Genomic DNA, 12634 nt, shown 5'->3' on the forward strand with positions numbered 1-12634 from the left:
CCAGGGCACCTCGACTGGCGCGCGTGCGCAGTGTCGGCTTTGCGTTGCTTTGAGAGGAAAACGCCAAATGCAGAAGTTTGCGAAAGCCGAGTAGAGGTGTTCGGCGTGTCTTGCAACAAAGTTTCGGCGCGCTGATTGGCATTTTAGTGAAAAAGACTCCTTCGTTTTCTGGTTTGGTTGTCTTTCTGCTCATAGGTTTCAGTCTCTCTTATTTCCTTCTGCCTTTTTCCGAGGAGAATTTGAAGTGGCAGATAAACATTACAAAGACGCATATAAAGACGGGTGAAGTCTTTTATTTTACCCTTAGCCTCAACTGGAGCTAAACTGAGGGTGTACGTTCATAGCAATGACTGAACCTACTGGCATGAAATATATCAGCACCACCAGTTAAGGCTCCTGTCGTGATGGCGGCCATCACATTGCGCTCTGCCTGAAAGATAAATTTAGTGTAGGGCATCCTTCATTCAGGGAAATTAAGCAGTGCATATGACTGGAGTCCCCGCTTCACAAAAACGAAATCTGGCTTTCCTAGATTAATCTTCATAGTAGTCTCTTTAGGAGGAGGAAAACTTGAAACGAGGCACTCTTGAAATTTTGCTAGACTTTGCTAGAACCTGTGACTCCAGAGTGAATATTGAGAACTCAGGAAGAATTCCTACATAAACCAAGTTTCTTTATCTCATTGAAAAATCTGTCTCAGATTAGGAAATACCTGTGCTAAAATATGTACGTGTATTATTTTCTTAGGGCTGCCATAACAAAATGTCATTAATTGGATAACTTAAAACAAATTTATTGTCTCACAGTTATGGAGGCCAGAAATTGGCAATCAGTGTGGCAGCAGGATTGGTTCTCTCTTGAGGTCTCAAAAGAGAATCTCCTCCATACGTTTAACGTCTGGGGTTTGCTGACAATCCTTGATATTTCTTGGTTTGTAGATGCATCACTGTAATCTCTGCCTCCATCTCTATATTGTGTTCTTCCTGTGTGTGTGTGTCCACATTTGCCTCTTATAAGGACACCATTCATTGGGTTAAGGCCCACCCTGATCCATTATGACCTGTTTTTAACTGAGTTATATCTGCAAAGACCCGCTTTCCAAATAAGGTCACATTTTCAGGTACTACAATTTAGAGTTAGGCATATTTCTTTGGGAGATCCAGTTCAACTCACAGCAGTGTGTTACAGAAACAAGCATAAAAATGATAAGATACTTAAGCAATGAAAGCACAGTTTCAATTTTGGGAGTGGTGGGGATACTAACAAAACAGACCTTATTCGTATTTTGATCGCTTCCTTGCGCTGGACTTTTGTTGTCTTTTAACCTTAAGGACTTGATGTTTCAATGCATCATTAAAGGGGAAGTTATGGGATCTAGGATCTTTAAGATACATACATGATACTGCAACAAATAAATACTAAAATTTGAGTTACTTAACATAATGACAGTATATTTTCTTTTATATTTTAACAGCACAATTGAGTGTCCCCACTAAGTGATGAAACTGATTTCCAGGAACCTTGTGTGATGGAGGCACAGGGAGCCTCTTAAAACCCTTGTTAGGGAGGTGCCACATAACACCTTGACACCAATAACAATCGCAAGGTGCAGGGGGACTGGGAAACATACTACCTGTCTGAGTTTCCAGGTACTTCTCTATGGAAGAGAAAGCATGAATTAGTGGACAGCTATCTCTGCCACATGAATGCATTGCTATCTGGAATATTTTTAAGGCTTATTAAAAAGTGGAAAGAACATTTCTAGATGTTTGTTTTAACCTTATAAATCTATGAAACTGTGAGATCTTAGAAAATAACCTGTGATTATCTTTAAGACAAGTATAGATGCAGAAGGCTATTGGGATAATGTAAATTTGTTGTATAAAAGCAGCATTAGATGGATGTGTGTGGTCTCTAGTGCTCATTTCTCTGGATTCAGAGCCTGAGGCTATAGACCATTTCAGACTTCTGTCCTTCTATACTCCCAAAGACACCTACAGACATTTATTAATGGTCTGTTTTACAGAAAATTACTTCTCAATCATAATTTCTATAGATGGGGAATGTTAATAATCCCTATTTCACTGGGTTGTGAGGATTTAATAAGGTAACACGTAGAGTACCTTGTGCCTGGCAAGTATTTAGAAAATACTAGCTTTTATTATTATTAATATTATCCTGAACTACAAAGTATAAAACATTTGGGAAAGCACTTCATCTCATCAATAATTATACAATTTTAAATTAGAAGATATATAAAATAACTTTTACCTATGGGGTTATTTTCATTAAAAGAAAAAAATAGTGCCCACACTGTTGAAAGACCACTAAAATAGGTATTCATCCTGTCCCACTCTACCCCTTGCTACTTTCCATCCAGCCATACTGCTTGTGCTGGATCTCACCTCACCTCCTTCCTTTGTGTCTCTATCTCTTACCCTTCCAGTCTTCCTTGACCACCCTGTCCATAATACTACCCTGCCTCTAGAATCTTACCATGCTTTATTTTCTTTCATATCCATTATCACTACCTGATATTTTATTGTATAATACACAAATGGATACTATTATATTGCATGTCATATATTGATAACTCTTAAAATAACTTTTACAACAACTTTTACAATCTATATGTACAGCTGACCTTGAACAGAGCAGGTCCATGGGTCCACTTATATGAATTTTTTATAGTAAAATACTGTAAATATATTTTCCTTATGACTTTTTACATAGCATTTTCTTTTCACTAGCTTACTTTATTGTAAAAATACAGTATATAAAACATATAAGATACAAAATATGTGTTAACTGTTGATGTTATTGGTAAGGCTTCTGGTCAACAATAGGCTATTAGTAATTAAGTTTTTGGGGAGTCAAAAGTTATACACGGATTTTCAACTCTGCAGGTGATCAGCCCCCAATCCCTGCATTGTTCAAGTGTCAGCTGTATTATATGGATAGATACATAACTTTTGTCTTCTCTACTACAACGAAAACTCCATAAAGGAAGAAGTTTTGTCTGTTCTACTCAGTGCTCTATCCCATATATCTTGAACAGTTCTTGGCCTATAGCATGTGCTCAAAAAAATTACTGAATTAATTTATTAATAGTGCTGGTAGCATTGTAAATTATCACAACCTTTTTATAAACAAACTTGGCTGTCATGTTTCAAGAGCCAATACATTTCAGTCAGCAATAGTTAATATTCCTTATGACACATTGTTTTTTATAATTTCTTTTTTTTAAGATTTATTTATCTATTTATTTGACAGAGAGAGATCACAAGTAGGCAGAGAGGCAGGCAGAGAGAGAGAAGGAAGCAGCCTCCCCACGAGCAAAGAACCCGATGTGGGGTTTCATCCCAGGACCCTGAGATCGCAACCTGAGCCAAAGGCAGAGGCTTTTTTTTTTTTAAGATTTTATTTATTTATTTGACAGATAGAGATCACAAGTAGGCTGAGAGGCAGGTAGAGAGAGAGAGGAGGAAGCAGGCTCCCTGCTGAGCAGACAGCCCGATGTGGGGCTCAATCCCAGGACCTTGGGATCATGACCGGAGCCGAAGGCAGAGGCTTTAACCCACTGAGCCACCCCGGTGCCCCGCAAAGGCAGAGGCTTAACCCACTGAGCCACGCAGGTGCCCCTCATTATGAGACATCATACTAACCTATTTACCTGTATTATATCACACCTGAATTCTGTCCTAAGAAAATACAAGATGCAGTCAACAAGTCTTTATTTTGAGCACCTACTTTGTGCCATGGTCCCAATTATAATAGGAGAAATAGATAAAAAATAAAGAGGCAGCAAATAAAATCATGAACAAAGAATTTTATTGTAATATGATTTCTAATAGCAAAAATTAAAAACAACCTAAATTCCAAAAATGGAGAAATGGAATACATGGAAAGATTAATCTTTTTATTGTTAACTTTGATAGAATTTGTCACCAACTGCCACCAAATCATAGGTTCTACCTCAAGGGGACAACTGGAAAAGCCTCCTGTAGTTCTTTTCCCCACTCCTGCTTTCCAAGCTTAGAGTCTTCAGTCAAGCAGGTACATGGCCCACATTTACTTCAGTCCCTCAGTGAGTCCCTCCATCTGGAGAGTTCTGCTCTTTTCATCCAGCCTTATAGGCCCAATGGTTATCTCGTCTCCTTGGTCTTTGACCTAGCATTACAGCTTTAGCTTGAAATGAACATAAGGCAGGCAGATCTTCTTTTTTTTATGATTTTATTTATTTATGTATTGACAGAGAGAGTGAGAGAAAGAGAGAACAAGCAGGAGGAGCAACAGAGGAAGAGGGAGAAGAAGGCTCCCCGCTGAACTGGGAACTCAATGTGGGGCTCAATCCCAGGACCCTGGGATCATGACCTGAACCAAAGGCAGATCCTTAATAGACTGAGCCACCCAGGGTCCCAAGCAGATCTTCTATAAGATTCCTTAATAAATCTTTACTGAACACCCACTCAACGCTGTCTTCCCACTTCTAATAATACCTATATGTATACATATATCTATATAAAAATAACAAGTAGGCTTCAAATAAGAGTACTTCATACTGTAATAAATACTACGGAAATAAAGAAGAGGTGGAAATGGAGAAAAGAGTCAGTCTTTGAAATAGACGGACAGTGAAGGCCTCAATGGAGGACTTGCTATTAAAACTGAAAACAAAGGGAAGGGTCAAGCTGTAGGAAGAGAGGTATGAGAAATCTTCCAAGTGGAGGAAGCAAAGTGAAGCCTTTGAGCCAAGAAAGAGCTTGGCATTTTCCAGGAATGGAAAGAAAATTAGTGTAGATGGAGTTTAGGGGCACTAGATATGTTTGGTGGTAGATGGCCAGAGGCTAGAGCAAATAGGTCATATTAAGGGATTTTATTGCAATTACTCCTCGAGGGGTTTAAGCAAGGAGAGGGGGCAACAGTTATAAGTATTAAAAAGATTACTTTTGCTGCTGAACTAAATAAGATGCTGAAGTAAAGGCGGGTGAAATGGAGAAAGTTATTGAAGAGGCTTTTGCAATAACCCAAGTGGATTAATAGTGGTGGGGACTAAGTTGATTATGATGGGATGTAAAGTGAAGTAGATAGATTCAAAATATACTTTGGGATAGGACTAACAGAGGTGTGATGGTTGGTGTGTTGGGGATAAGAGAATGGGAGGATGCTAGGTGATCACTGGTAGTTTTCTGACTTGAGGACATTTACAAGGTTGAAGATGGCTGATGAGGGAAGAGGGATGACACATTTTCACGAGGAGCAATTGTGTTTTGTTTTAACCTTAAGTTTGAAAAATCAAGTATGTGTTTCTGTATTCATTTTGTAGGGCAGCCATAACAAAATATCACAGACTAGTGGCATAAACCACAGAGAATTATTTTCTCTAAATTCTGGAGGCTAGAAGTCAGACATCAATGTGTTGGCAAGTTTGGTTTCTTCTGAGGCCTCTCCATGGTTTGCAGATGGCCTCCTTCTCCCTGGGTGATTACATGGCCATTCCTCCGGCCATGTGTTCTCTGTGTCCTAATCTCCTTATAAAGACACTGGTCATATTGGGTTGGTGCTTACCCATTTACCCTCAGTTTACTTTAATTACTTCTTTAAAGCCCTATCTCCAAATATGGTCATATTCTGAGGTACTAGGGGTTAGTACTTCAGCATATGAATGAGGACACCAGCCCATAACAGTTTTTTATCTTTTGAATTGCATTATAAAAAGTCTTTCTTCTCTTATTCTAGGTGTGTGTGGACCTAGCCCAAAGTGGGTGAAATGGGAGAAAAACTCTCTGTTGCCACATAAATGAAAAATCACAGAAGAAAATGTTGTCCCTTATTTTTAATAGACGCAAGCAAAACAATTTTATTAATAATATTATGTTACGATATATGCCTTTTAATCTCAATATAAAGAGTAATAATTCTGAATCTTTATTATAGAATCTTTCTCAGCGCCATTCTTGCAATTATGCTAACCTCCTTTACTGCTCCAAGTGTACATTCTGGCTTCAATTTCTTCCTCAGTATGCTAGTGTGAAACAGTAGTCAATCTTTCTATTATGAATACCCGAAACATTTTTAAATGCTCTCTTTTTATAACTCTCCATAATTTCTTTGTATTTGCTTTTCATCCCCTAATTACAGGAATTCAACAGGCATTCAAATAGGCATAAGCCTGAAAAATCACATGTAATGTGGTCCTTGACCAGTATGTGGGGATGTGTCCATGCCTTTGAAATTACAGTGCAATTACTCTAGTTACTATACTGTCTAAACAAAGTTCTCAAAACACTCGAGTTTTTTTTGAGTGTCTGTGGCAGCAAAGAATAAAAATTGTTAAACAAAGTCATGAATGTGTGATAAACTACTTTAAAATTAATTTTATCCCCCAACAATCATAAGATGAGGATTCTGTGAGTCTAGTTAATAATGAACATTATTCACACAAAGCAAAGTGTGAAGTAAAGGATCTGTACTTCTATGAATCTTTTAAGTGTGTGTTTTCATTTTTTAAAAAACTATTAAAATAGCAATAAAGAGGAAGAATCTCCTGTTAGAGCTTAACAATCAAACTTTTGGGTAGCAAATTGAAGTATTTTGTTGCTACTGATTTCATAGTCTTATAAAGATGTTTGAGGTTGGAAATTTCCAATTTAGCTCTTAGAAATATGTAATCTGGGAAATTTGGTTTATTTTGTCTCTTGTCCCAGCTCCCACACCAAGCTAAATCATTAATATAATCACTAAGTCAAATAATGAGATTGTATATATGCTTACAGAAACACACACATATGTATGCACATACATGCATATAGATTTTTTTCTTTTTTTAAAGATTTTATTTATTTATTCGACAGACAGAGATCACAAGTAGGCAGAGAGGCAGGCAGAGAGAGAGGAGGAAGCAGGCCCCCTGCTGAGCAGAGCACCTGACATGGGGCTCCATCCCAGGACTCTAGGATCATGACCTGAGCTGAAGGCAGAGGCTTTAAGCCACTGAGCCACCCAGGCACCCCATACATACATATTTTTAATAAGTGTAAATTTTTAAGTGACATGTCTCACTGCTCTCAAACAGGATCAGGACTAAAACTATAACTACAGTTCTCTGTCAAATTAACAGTACTACTTCTTTGAACAGAAATTAGCTACAGCATGAATATCTTCCATCTATTGAATCCTGTATTAATAACTTCCAAAATAATGGTATAAAAGAAATAGCCTTGCTGTGTATCCTAATCAATTACACTTTTTACAAGGGGAACTGACAACATAGCTCAGATTCTTACGTAAGTATTAAAAAATCTTATGGGGGCGCCTGGGTGGCTCAGCGGGTTAAAACCTCTGCCTTTGGCTCAGGTCATGATCCTGGGATCAAGCCCTGCATCGGGCTCTCTGCTCAGTGGGGAGCCTGCTTCCCCCCCCCCCACCACCTGCCTGACTTTCTGCCTACTTGTGATCCCTCTCCGTCAAATAAATAAAATTTTTTTTAAAAATCACACACTTTGGTATACTTTAAAAAAAAAGAAATCTTATGAAGGCAGCACAGAAGACTGCACAATTAAAGAGATAGAAAAGCTTTTTAAACTCTCCCTCAAAAAAAACATAAATAATAAATAAATAAATAAATAAACTCCCCCTCAACACATGCATAACAACTCATGTACTCTAGAACAAACTATTAGTTGCCTTCAGCATACAGATAAATTTTATGCTTATTGACTACAAATTTTTTAAAAATGTGTACTGCTACTCACGAATTTTTTTTTGAAAATTAAAAAGATATAATAACTGGGATCCAAAAATAAATAAAACAGACATTTTTATGGACAGATTTTTTTCAATAGAGTTTAAAAATGTATTCTTATAGTCTCAATGTAAAATCTTATAGCCTGAAGGAACAGTTGAGCCTAGTGACTAGGAAGGACAGAGTGTTCCTAGAAGACAAATTATAGTTGCCACCTCCACATTGCCTAAATACAGTTTAACCACATTAAAATGACAGAAATGTTTGTCCAAGAAGAATGTCATGCAGTTCAAGCCTCTGTTTTATTTTTTAAAAAGGGAGAGAGAAATTACTCTTTGTAAACATAGGGATTTGAAAAGTGGAAGTGTTGTGCTGTTCACTTTCAGCAAACAATAACCTCATCTGTTCAATCAGTTTCAATCAACTGTTCCCACTGGCAAGTTCTGATAGTGTTGACAATAAAATAGGAATCCTGTGGAATGGTGAATGTTAAACTTGTTCTTGTGTGGAAACCATCTTTTTAAAACTTAAGGTACTGCATGATCAGAGAATCTAATTACACACTAAATCTATGGTAAGGTAAAATATCCTTTTCTAACTTGGTTACAAGTAGACTCGGTAAGATGGTTTATTTAATGTAAAAGCTCTTCTGTTTAAAATTTAAATTTGTTTAGTATGGGAAATTCTCATTTAAAAATTAAAATGGATTTTATTTTAAAATATTAATGCTTATTGTTAATAATTCGAACAATTTAGTAAGAACGAAGAAAATAACCATCAGAAATACCACCTTAGGAGATACACATGGCTAACATTTTATTGAACATCATTATGATATTTTTTCCCTACTCCAAAGTATGTTGTAGATCCATAGAGGTCAATGTAAGTTTCCCTAGCAGATCTTGGAGCTTTGTAGCCTACTTTTTATTCAATAGGGTGTTAAGGACCTTTTCCCAAGTGTTGAGGGACTTAAAGTTCATGTAGAAGACATGCTCAGACCATGAAACTACAGGGCCAGTTATCTACAGATATAAATAAATAATAGATATGTTCAGTATTCTTTTATTTAAGTTGAAAAAAATCTTTTCTTCCAGTGTTATTGAAATAGAATTGGCATATAACATTGTGTAAGTTTAAGGTGTACAATGTAGTGATTTGATATACATATGTATTATGAAATTCTTACCACAATAAAATTAATGCCTCCTTTACATCAAGAAAATCTTATTAACTTGAATATATCCAGATGTGTCTTGTGGCACTGATAGTCACCATCTGTGTTTTCATAACCTAGAATTGGCTTCTTCAGGTTCTTCAACCAGTCTGGCTCCATAGAATAGCAAAATGTTTATGGGAATATAAAGGAGAGCCTTGAGATGCTACTTAGCCTATATTCATCCTGTCAACTATACTTACATATTTCTATCCTTTAAGTTGATAAGCAATGTGTTTGATTATACCAATAACATATGAAGACGTAGTTGCTTTGCTCTGTGGCCATAATTATTCAAACTTGACCCCTCCTACCACAACCTTGGTTCCAATTATCCAGCCCGGACTTCTGCCATAGCTTGTGGAGTACCTATCATCTTGGTTCTTTGGTCCCCAACCACTGGGGTAATATTTCTAAAATGCAGATTTGATCATATCTCCTTAAAATTTTTTGTCATCTAGACATTTAGTATCCTCTATAATCAAGTCTTCACCCCTTCTGCAACCTTATCCCTACCACATCCTCTAAATCATACCTTATATTTATATTTTGAGCTATGAAAAATTCTCTCTCATACCTTCCCACATTTTCATGTTGTTTCTTTAACCTAGTAAAATTATCATTTTTCAAGATTCAGCTCAAGCGGTACTCTCCTTGTGAAGACTTTCCCTCTCTGTCACGATTGGGAAAACCCCACCTTCTGTCATAGAACTTGACACCTTATAACATAGTCAACTGTCTATCTTCTCCCTCACTAGACTGCTGGCTCAAGGTGAGGAACTTGGATCTTTTCACCCTTGTATTCCTAAAAACAACGAATACAAATGTTCCATATTAAAAGCTTTAGGAGGCACAATTTTTATCTTTGAATAATAAAACATGAGAAATAAATGGTTAGAAAATGTTATTATACAAAATCTTTCAAAACCGTGTCTCCAGGGGAAAACAATAATTAAGAAGGCCTCAACGGAGAGAATAAAATATGTGTATAATTAATATACATTAAATATTTGTTAATTGAACAGTTCTTTGTTTAGATTATAGTCTCTCTAAGGGAGAAATCTGTTGTATGCTCTTTTTTTTTTTATTATTATTTCTTCCATTGTCTGGGAGAGTACTATGTTCATAGAATAATTTGAAATCTGTTTTTACTGGTTAACCAAATGAGTGAATCCATTCGTTACAACAAACTAAATCTCAACAGGAATTTGTAAGCCCTGCCCCTTTGAATCTCTGTGCCTATTGAAATACCTTGTAAGTTCTTTGAAGACAGGGGCTCTACTTTATTGATTTCTATGCTCCTAGGTCTTAAGCAAGAGCACAGAATGTAATAGAAGTTTGATAAACCTGTTATCAAGATTACATTAGTGAAATACACATCTGCTTAATTATTGTATCCCCGTGACCTAAGGCAACATCTCTTTCTAAATAATTTTATTTTTAAAATTTTAATTCCAGAATAACATGCAGCATATTATTACAATATAGTGTATAATAATTCTATATATTACTCTGTGCTCATCAAGGTAAGTGTACTCTTAATCACCTTCATCTATTTCAACCCATCCCTAAAGCAACATCTTATCCACAGTAAAAACCCAGTAAATATTATTTAGATAATCATGTTTGGAATCTGGCTATTGGAAGGTACAATTAAAATCTAACATAAAAAAGTTTTCAGGGCTCCTGGGTGGCTCAGTCAGTTAAGCGTCTGCCTTTGGCTCAGGTCATTATCCCAGGATCCTGGGGTCCTCGGCCATGGCTCAGTGGGGAATCTGCTTTTCCCTTGCCTCTCCCCCTGCTCCTGCTCTCTCTCTCTCTCTCAAATAAAATCTTTTAAAAAAAGTTTTCCATGTTCCCTTGAGTCCAGGAATAAATTCAGATTAGAATAAGCATAATTCTGAAAGATATTTTACTTCTTACTATGAAATAGCTCAACCCTACAGAGGTGGGGAGGTGGAGAAGGGAGAGAAGTTGGAAACAAACAAGTGAGACTCAGAAGGAGAAAATAGCTCCCCCGAGGAGAGCCACATGCTCTGATACCCATGGCAGCCGCATGAGGAAGCAGCCTAAAATTAGCAGAATGGGCAAGCCCAGGAAGGGAAAGCCAAAGCAATTTTCCCTGCCCTTAATAAGTGAGGTGAAGGGCCCCGAGCCCTGGGGGAAGCCTCCTTAGCCTGTGGAGCTCCATTGCACTTCGTGCCAGGTAAGGCCCTCCCTTGGAACTCACCTTGGGAGATGAGGCAAGAGATGTCTTATGGGGATGTCCAGACAAATGAAAGATTTCCCATTGCTTAGTAATGAGGTGCCTCTAGGAATCTAATAATTAAGACAGCAATAAAAGTATTCGTTATACCCATCTTCACATAAGGTATACAAGTGAACTACCCCTTTTTACTTGTTGAATTGAGGTTCTCTGGCGTATGTAGATGCCAGGTTTTTGTTGTTGTTATTGTTGTTGTTGTTGTTTAAGTATTGGAGTAAAGGAAGGAGGTTGTCCTAAAAATTTTGTAAACCCACGTGGAAGAGGAAACCTCTTAAAAAAAAAAAAAAAAAAAAAAAGGGTGTGATACTGTAGAGCCAAAAAAGAAAGGTTAGAGATAACACAAATAGGATTCAGTGGGCAACAGTGTGCATTTTCACAGATGAAATACAGAGTAGTTGAGCTGGCTGAGGACAACAGAGTTCTGGAGGGGGCCAGGATTAACTCAGTGTTGTTATTTCATAACAAGAGGTCAGTGACTTATTTTATGATGCACATATGTTATTCCCGGTAAAGGTATTCATCTGTCACTCTTCACAGTTTTTGTAAGTTCCTGGTTTCTGTAGATTTCGTATTATCTGTAGATTTATTATCTATTGCTTTTTGAAGTTACAACTCATTAATGGTAAAAAAAAAAACCTCCAGTGCTATTAAGAGGTGTCTCACAGGGGCGCCTGGGTGGCTCAGTGGCTTAAAGCCTCTGCCTTCAGCTCAGGTCATGATCCCAGGGTCCTAGGATTGAGCCCCGCATCGGGTGCTCTGCTCAGTGGGGAGCCTGCTTCCTCCTTTCTCTCTGCCTACTTGTGATCTCTGTCTGTCAAATAAATAAATAAAATCTTTTTTTTTTTTAAGATTTCATTTATTTATCTGACAGAGAGAGATCACAAGTAGGCAGAGAGGCAGGCAGAGAGAGAAAGAGAGGAGGAAGCAGGCTCCCTGCTGAGCAGAGAGCCCAATGTGGGACTCAATCCCAGGACCCTGAGATCATGACCTGAGCCGAAGGCAGAGGCTTAACCCACTGAGCCACCCAGGCGCCCCAAATAAATAAAATCTTAAGAAAAAAAAAAAGAGGTATCTCACAGAATTGATCTGAAGGGATTGTGCAATCAGACAGCAGAAATTCAGAACTACTTAAAAAGTTACAGCTGTATTGAGATATAACTCATACACCACACAATAAACTTATTTGAAGTGTACAATTCAGTGGTTTTTAGTATACTTACAGAGTTTTGCCACCATTGCCACAACCAATTTTAGAATATTTTGTCACCTCCCCACACCAAAAAAACCCCAAAAACCAAAACCCAAACAGAACCCAACCCATATCCAAAAGCAGTCCCTCCTCTTTTCATCCAACACTTCCCTCCCCAACAGCCCTAGGCAACCATGGATCTACTTTCTGTTTCTATAGACC

The 12634-nt window shown here is 37.5% G+C and overlaps 1 long non-coding RNA gene across 1 annotated transcript; it reads left to right on the plus strand.

Annotated features, from left to right (window-relative positions):
* Nucleotides 1-2: 2 nt before the first annotated feature.
* LOC309855152 lies at nucleotides 3-6342 on the plus strand. Its single transcript, XR_014306641.1, has 2 exons — nucleotides 3-171; nucleotides 5740-6342. It is a non-coding gene; the product is annotated as an uncharacterized lncRNA (long non-coding RNA).
* Nucleotides 6343-12634: the final 6292 nt, after the last annotated feature.

This window comes from Mustela nivalis, assembly GCF_964662115.1.
Source record: "Mustela nivalis genome assembly, chromosome: 2".
NCBI classification, from domain to species: domain Eukaryota; kingdom Metazoa; phylum Chordata; class Mammalia; order Carnivora; family Mustelidae; genus Mustela; species Mustela nivalis.